This window comes from Coptis chinensis, chromosome 8 (assembly GCF_015680905.1).
Source record: "Coptis chinensis isolate HL-2020 chromosome 8, ASM1568090v1, whole genome shotgun sequence".
Classification (NCBI taxonomy): Eukaryota; Viridiplantae; Streptophyta; class Magnoliopsida; order Ranunculales; family Ranunculaceae; genus Coptis; species Coptis chinensis.
The window spans coordinates 37,952,328-37,960,213 of record NC_141463.1 but is presented as its reverse complement, the minus strand read 5'-3'; the positions used below and the strand labels follow the sequence as shown (position 1 = coordinate 37,960,213).

The 7,886-nt window shown below is 37.4% G+C and overlaps 1 long non-coding RNA gene across 2 annotated transcripts; it reads left to right on the top strand.

The window, feature by feature from the left end:
- The first annotated feature begins 463 nt into the window (after nucleotides 1-463).
- Nucleotides 464-4,771, top strand: LOC147481391 (uncharacterized). Of its 2 annotated transcripts, XR_015204935.1 has the most exons (5): nucleotides 464-828; nucleotides 2,015-2,104; nucleotides 2,320-2,409; nucleotides 3,678-3,739; nucleotides 4,450-4,771. It is a non-coding gene; the product is annotated as an uncharacterized LOC147481391 (long non-coding RNA). The 2 variants fall into 2 exon arrangements; XR_015204934.1 differs by lacking the exon at nucleotides 2,015-2,104.
- Nucleotides 4,772-7,886: the final 3,115 nt, after the last annotated feature.

Sequence of the window (7,886 nt, the reverse complement as noted above, 5' to 3'; positions counted from 1 at the left end):
CCTACTAAAAAAGATACTGGACTTGTCAATCCTTTTCAAGTTGAAAAGTTTCAAGTTGAAGCGACTATTGTATTTTCTATACTTTTCAAGTTGTTTCGATAAGCACATTTCAGAGTCTGATTGGCAAATTGTCAATCCTCATAAAAAAATGTTTAGAATGTTGTGATTTTATTTACCAGTATGGTCCAATTTTTTTAATATCAAAACATGCAACTTTTAATTTATGTGAAGACTATTATATATCTTCACTCGAGATCAACCCCACTTCAGTTCATACTATATAAATCCAATTCATTTCGCATATAATTGAACAAGTCATATATGTTAGAGTTTGGGTGCCTAAGTTGCACCAAAGCAACTCTTTAGTTATATGTTGCTTAGTGCTGCTCTAACTTCTCAAATGACCCACTGCCTCAAAATTGAAAGTGTAAAGGGCGAAACTTTAAAAACTCCGTGAAGCTTAAAATTACTAAGCAGTTTCTCAAACTACCCACTGCCTCAAAATATTTCATCTTCTTCGTTAAAAACTATTCACTCACTTGGGGCACGAAACTGCGGAAACTCTAATTGTCGCCGGCCATTAAAGGTCTCTCTCTCTTCTAGAAACTTCAATTCCACATACCAAATTCTACTTTCTACCCATGTCTTGTTTCTTCAATTCATATTTTCTTCAACTTTATTGTCAAACTAGCATGGCCATTGCTTAATTTGGATCTTGATGAACCCTTAGGGAATATAACACCACCTTATCTGTCTAATTTCTCCTTTGATTTGAATAGTGCAAATTTTGTTTAAGTTCTCAAGACTCTCCGACCACTTTCGTTATAGGTTAGTTCTTCACTTAGTGGTTAGTATTTCAATTCAATGTACATCTAAAGCTATTCACTTTTATTTTTCCAGTATTTATGGTAATTTATAAGAAGCTTGATTCACTGAATTATTACTTAATCTACAATTTGCTTCTGTACGCATTTTGTTAAACTTAATTAATCTGTGCAGTTACCATCTTTTTATTCTTATTTCCAATTTTTCCTCGATAAACAACCAATTCAATTCATCACAAAATATGTTTTCAATGCATTTCTTTTATGATAAACTACTCGATCTTCTTATAGGAGTAATAGATTCATAAGAGCAAATAACTCTATTATTGAGCTTTCTCATAAGGGTTATCTGTCCTTCACTTAATTTCACATTGCTTTTGTCATAGCAGCAATCGCGGTTACCTTGTACACACAGTTTTATGAGTGTTCATATCTAAGAATTTGTGAAATTGTTCATTGCAAAAGACGCCTAAATGGGCGCTTCACTTCTCGGTTTTCATATCAATGATTTTCTTGTCGAAGTTTCTCTTATATCATGTCCAATATGGCAAAGAACACAACATAAATTCTGATTATATAATGCAATGGTTGTAGTATTGCATTGGTTTAATTTGCAACTTTTTGACTATAATCATTTCTTGCAACAGTTTATAATAATTTGCTTAAGGAAATGAGGTATCAAAGTGGGTGATACTATTTTTTAGTAAGAAGAAGAGTTGTTGTACTAATAGTGACTTGCTAAAGGTGTATATTCATTAAATTTCTCTCAGCCATTTAAAAATTACTTTTTGTTTAGGCTATAACTGGAAATTTGCACTTGTTAATTGGTTTGATTCAAACAAGAATCATTTAAACTTGCAGTAATTTATAACTTGTCTGAAAGAATGCTTCTATGCCTTCGTAGGATACACAATATTGAATAGTCTGATTTTTGTTCATAGTTATAGACTTGCAAGTTTAAAGTATGACCACCCATGAATTTTGGATGACTTGGACCCTGTAGGCATTCTCATATGACTCGTGTTTTCTGTGGTATAGTGCGTGACATTATAGGACTACTCTTGTGAATGTTGTTGTATGTTTTTCCAGTAGTTACTCTTTGGATGTTCGTACCTAATCTTATTCGTTCCATTATAATTGTCCATGCAATAAACCTTGTGTGTATTTTTGGTGTTGATTGTTCTCTACAGTAGTATGCAGCCAGTAAGATCAACACGTCTACGTTATAATTTTAAATGAATTTGTTGAGGTGAACAAAACTTCAAAGTTAGCTCCTTAAGGTATGAAAGCATATGTGTTTTCTGTGGTATTATGACTGCTAGTATTGAGTAACTCTTTTGGGTCCTTAAAGTATAGCTGGGAACCAACCTTTATATTGTTGACTACATGCTTAGTGTGTATTTCATTTGTGAGCTTAGTTGTTACGTATATTCCACTTCTTGTAGTTTGATGTTGGGAGGTTTACACGGTGCCCAACATTTATTTGTTTTTACAGGATTTGGCATCTACATCCCACTTTACAGGCTCGTGTTTACAGGGCAACAATTGCTTAGAGAGAACTGCTTTCTATTTTTGTGACACTCAGGTAAATATCTTTGTTTATAGAATCTTTATTCATCTATTGAGCTAATCTGTAATTTTATAATGTGTTTTGTGACACTGCATCTATTGAGACGCTCCTAGTTGGCTCTCCTTGTTACAAAGAAGTTAGCAAAACTTATGGCAGTGACCTTTTATGGTTCTATTATCAATACCACTTGATATATATACACTTTGACATCAGTTTAGCATCTTTGTGGATTTTGTACTTGCATTATAAAATGAACGATAATCAAGTTGACAAATGGGGAATTCTTTTAAGAAAACCCGAAAAAACTGAAAATGCTTGCATTGTTTTACGATAAATAATTGCCCAAACGTATGTGTGCACATCCATCTTTGAATTTTGTGCATGTAGTTTTCTTCTAATACTTTTTCACTGATGTCATGGGTGACATTCCGTGTTTAGGCAATCCTGAAAACCTACATGTGCGTGCCTTAGTTAGCATGTAGGTACTGCAGACCTCCACTTGTCCCTAATTGTGATGCCTCACATTCATTTATGTTGTGTTATTTATTGTGAATTCCCTTGACTAAACCAGTTCTATAGTACCTCTAAATGTTGTTTATATATTTTACATTCGAACTTAGAAAGAAGCACACCCATTGCACCTTAAGCAAATGACTCAAGTTTAAGCAGTGAAATGCTTCACTTCACACCTTATTGTTTAGGGAAATTACTTTAGAAATGAATTTTCTGATGATATGAATTAGTAATCTCAATTATCCTCAATTATATCTTTGGACAAAACCCTCGATATCTAATTGCATCTAAGTGCTTGTGATAGTTTTCTCTTCTAACAGTGAGCACTGAGCACGTTCTAAGCTCGTCGTCCTAGGAATTAGGGGTATTTGGAATTTGTTTATGTAGGGATAGGGATTTATAGGGCAATGGGATTATTAGGACATTAGTTTATTTCTAATGGCTTATGTATTGATGTAGCCTTATTTGGTTATATAAATGAATACCATTTATTTATTAAGTAAAGAAGGTATCCTTATGTGTTATTTGTGCTCTACTCAGGAAGGAACCACAAAAGATCTCATTATTTGCTGATATTTCAGAAATCAGTGTTCCAGTATCAAAGTTTTCGTTGTTGGAAAATATTGTCCTTGTATGATGCCCACCAAAGAGAAGAAAAACACTCTCTTTCAACATATTGGTTGAAATATCTACACCATACACTGAGTTTCAGTCTCATAATTACATTGTATCAGCACTTCATTTTGTTTTCTCAAGTATTTATTTTACAGGATGATGATGATGAGCTTCGACGATCTCCTGGGACTTGTTACTGCACCTGAGTGTTACTTAGGTGAGCCACTTATCTTTGACATTTAGACTGCAAAATTGCACAAATTGGAGATGGTATTTATTCCACTTGGATTTTCTTTTGCAATGAACAAGTTTAACTTACCACAATAGGGCTGCGTATACATGGGCTGTAGGAGTCACCTTGTACCATATGTTGTTTGGTACATACCCATTTCTTGGATATACATTACAAGATGCATATGACAAGGTGTGCTAGTTGTTGCTTTTTGATTATGCTATTCTCTCTCACTACTTGTAATTGTTTGTTTTAACATTGATAAATAACTGTTGTTACTGTAACAAATTGTAAGTAACACATTATCAATTCCAAAAGGCATCAACCTAATTTTGAAGAACTTGGTAGAAGGACTTCTTTGCTTTAGCTGTAAAGAAGCACCACATAACTTTTCAAATTATTTTATACAAATGCTTGCAGACCTACAATATTTTATATCATGCATGCATTGAATGTTTAGTCATTATTGTTAGCACTGCCAGTTCCATTCACATTAATGTTCACTTTAATTTTTTACGAAAAATAATTGCCCAAATGTAGTACTGTAAGTGGTTTTGGCTTGTTCATTACTTTGGAAATGTACTCTTCATTTATTTCACAAGGTGGTTCTTGCTCTTGGCTAGTTTAAATACGGAAAGCATTCACTTTAGGATACAGAAGTATTGACTTACACTTGCTAATTGTTTTGCATGCAGGATGCATATGAAAAGCAAGTTGTAGATGGAGCTATACTGAGGGTAGTCCTCGCCTTGTTGGGTACTATGGAATATTGTAGTCATGCTAGAGGTGTAGCCTATTAGCAACGATACAAGTTTGTTGGCTTCATCCAAAAATGTGTTGTGCTTTGGCGGGCTAGGATGATTACTTTTCTAATTCTACTGGATGTTTAATTTCGATTTATATTCAAATACATATATCGGTTATCCAAGTATGTCTTGGTTTATTTGTAAAGTCTCAAAAGAATTAGTGTTTGTGAATAATATTTTGAAACTTAATGTATTATGTTTGTTTAGGAAACTTTTATTAGTGCAGGTCCAATTCAATATGGAATGCCGATTTTTGTTTTTACGTGTGTATTCATTATTATTTTTTTTTGAAAAAACAAATATATTCATCACGGTTTAACCAAACTGTCATGTATAGTTGTCCTTTTTGTGACACATGATTACATTATTGTTTTGTCCAAACAGTCACAAAAATAATGATTTTTTGTGGCGGTTTTAAGTATTGGTTATTGTTTTATGTGGTGGAAATAGGTATATCTGGAGAGGAATATTTGTGACGGTTTTGGGAAAAAAAAATGACTCTCACTCCGTCACGGTTTTGGAAAACAAAAAAAAACAGTGATATAAAGCCTTTTTTTTGTAGTGCTAGCCATTTGCGGACATCGTGCAACGAATCCCCCATTAGCCTGACACACCACTAGATTGGAATCGGAGTACACGGTCAATTCCTTCACCCCCAAGTCCTCGGCCATTCTCAATCCCGCTATCACTACCTCATACTCTGCTTCATTACTTGATGTCACGAACCCTAATTTCATGGTCTGCTCTATCCGGTTATTCTCAGGCGTGACCAACACAACTCCTATGCTGCTACATGCGTCCGTGGCGGATCCATTTGCGAATACTCTCCACCCATTTCTCTTATGCCATGGGTCTAGTAGGTCGGGCTCCCCCTCTCTCTCTGGTTCCATGACCATCTCTTAGCCCCAAGTGGGATCTTCTGCGGGGAACTCAGCTAGAAACTCCTCTACCGCCTGTGCCTTCTCCGCGGTTCTTATCTAATATTGTATTTCATACGAACTAAGCATTACTGCCCATTTCAACATTCTCCCTGACTTCTCTGTTCTTAAAGCTTGTTTGAGAGGCAAGTTAGTCACCACCACCATCGAGTGTGACTCGAAGTACGGTTTCAGCTTTAGAGCTGAGAAAATTAATGCAAGGGCATACCTCTCAATTCTACTATATTGCATTTTTGCATCCAATAACGTTTTGCTTTGAAAATACACCGGCTTCTCCATTCTGTAGACTAACCGGACAAGAACTGAACTAACTGTATACTCGGTGGTCCCAAATACAAGTACAACTTCTCCCCCTGCTCTGGTCAAGATAGCAAGGGAGCCTTACCCAAATACCTTTTCAACTCTTGAAATGCCTCCTCACATTCTGACATCCATAAGAAATTTGGGGTGTTTCTCAGTAACCGATACAACGGTCTACATTTATCAGATGATTTGGAAATGAACCTATTCAACGCTGCAACCCTACCCGCCAACCGCTGCACTTCCTTGACATTCTGCGGTGACGACATCTCTACCAGAGCTCTTATCTGTTTCGGATTAGCCTCTATTCCCCGTTGAGTAACAATGTAGCCCAAGAACTTTCCTGTGGTCACTCCGAATGTGCATTTCTCCGTGTTCAGCTTCAAATTGTACTTTCGCAGTATCCCGAATGTCTCTCTTAATCCCTCTAAATGCTCTTCCTCCGACATGCTTTTCTCCACCATGTCATCTATGTAAATTTCAATCCTCTTCCTAATCTTTCTTTCAAACATTTTCTCCCCCAGACGCTGGAAAGTGGCTCCAGCATTCTTTAATCCAAATGGCATCCTGGTATAGCAATACGTGCCGCCTTCTACAATAAATGTTGTCTTCTCCTGGTCCGGTCCGTACATCGCGACCTAGTTATACCCCATAGATGCATCCATGAAGGAAAATATTTTGAATCATGCTGTCCTATCCACCAATTCATCCACCCGCGGCATGGGATAGCCATCTTTCGGGCACTCCACATTCACATCTGTGAAATCGTCGCACATACGCATATTGCCATTCTTTTTTGGTACCACGACCACATTGGACAACCAATTTGTGAACACCACTTCTCGTATTATTTCGGCTCCTTTCAACCACGCCACCTCCTCTCGAATGCCCTTCGCATATTTCAGTCTAATGCCCTGCATCCTTTGCCTTACTGGCTTGGCATCCGCTTTCATGTGTAGCCGATGACACGCGAACTCCGGGTTTAACCCGTAACATCCTCAATTGCCCACGCAAACACGTCTTTGTTTTCTGATAAGAATTGTATTAACTTACTTTTCCATTCCTCTAGCAAGCTGGACCCTACAGCAGTGAACCTCTCTTCCTCCCCTTCTCCAATATTCACTACTTCAATCTCGTCCAGTGTCTTCAGACCCACAGTTGCCAACTCCTCCCCATCCACTGAGGCGCATTGTAATTGCTATGTCTGCCTCTTCCTAGGATTCGAGTTCTCTTCTTCAGGTCCGCGGATCAACCGTTTCACTATACCTCTGTGACTGTTCTTGGTCTTCACCTGATCTCCGCGAACTTCATACATACCTATCGGGGTGGGAAACCGTATCACTTGATAGTATGTTGACGGGACTGCCTTCATTTCATGAATCCACCACCTCCCTAAAATTGTGTTGTACTGAGAGCATTTGCAATGCAAGTCATAGTTTTCCCCCCCTCTATCACCGCCACCTCATCACTTTTCACCCCTCTTTTCACCAACCCGGTGAAAAACAAGGTGAAGTTATTGCAATCACAGAGGTGATAAAAATATTTCGGACGGGATGTTGGATTCCCCGAGAGGTTTTAATCTGAGGACGAATGTAACATCCCGTCCTGATATTTTATAACGAGACGGAATGTAACATCCCGTCTGATAGCTCAATATCAACAGACGCGAACAGGCTCCATTTTCACTTCATTTCCAGCCAAAATTCCGATTTTGTAGCCTCCATTAACAACCTTTGAACACAAATTTCCATTCATAATGACTTCTCCACCCCCCAACCCATCCCCACCAACCTCACCACATGTAGAGCATTCCCGATGGTTTGGAAATGTTAAAATTTCAAAAAAGGGCAAAAGGATCGTCGTCGAGAACGCGTAATGTGGGCGAGGAGGACGAAATTGAACTTGGGTTTAATTTTCCACCGTTAATGAAATCGAGGACCACCCACCATTAAGCGTCAACATCGGTCCGACCGCGTAGCAAATCGAGAGTGGCGGAATCTCAAATAAGTTTTGATTTTTTTTTTTATGTTAATTATTATTATTTATGTTAGTTTATATCAAGTTTGTTGTTGTTTGAATTTGTCGTTA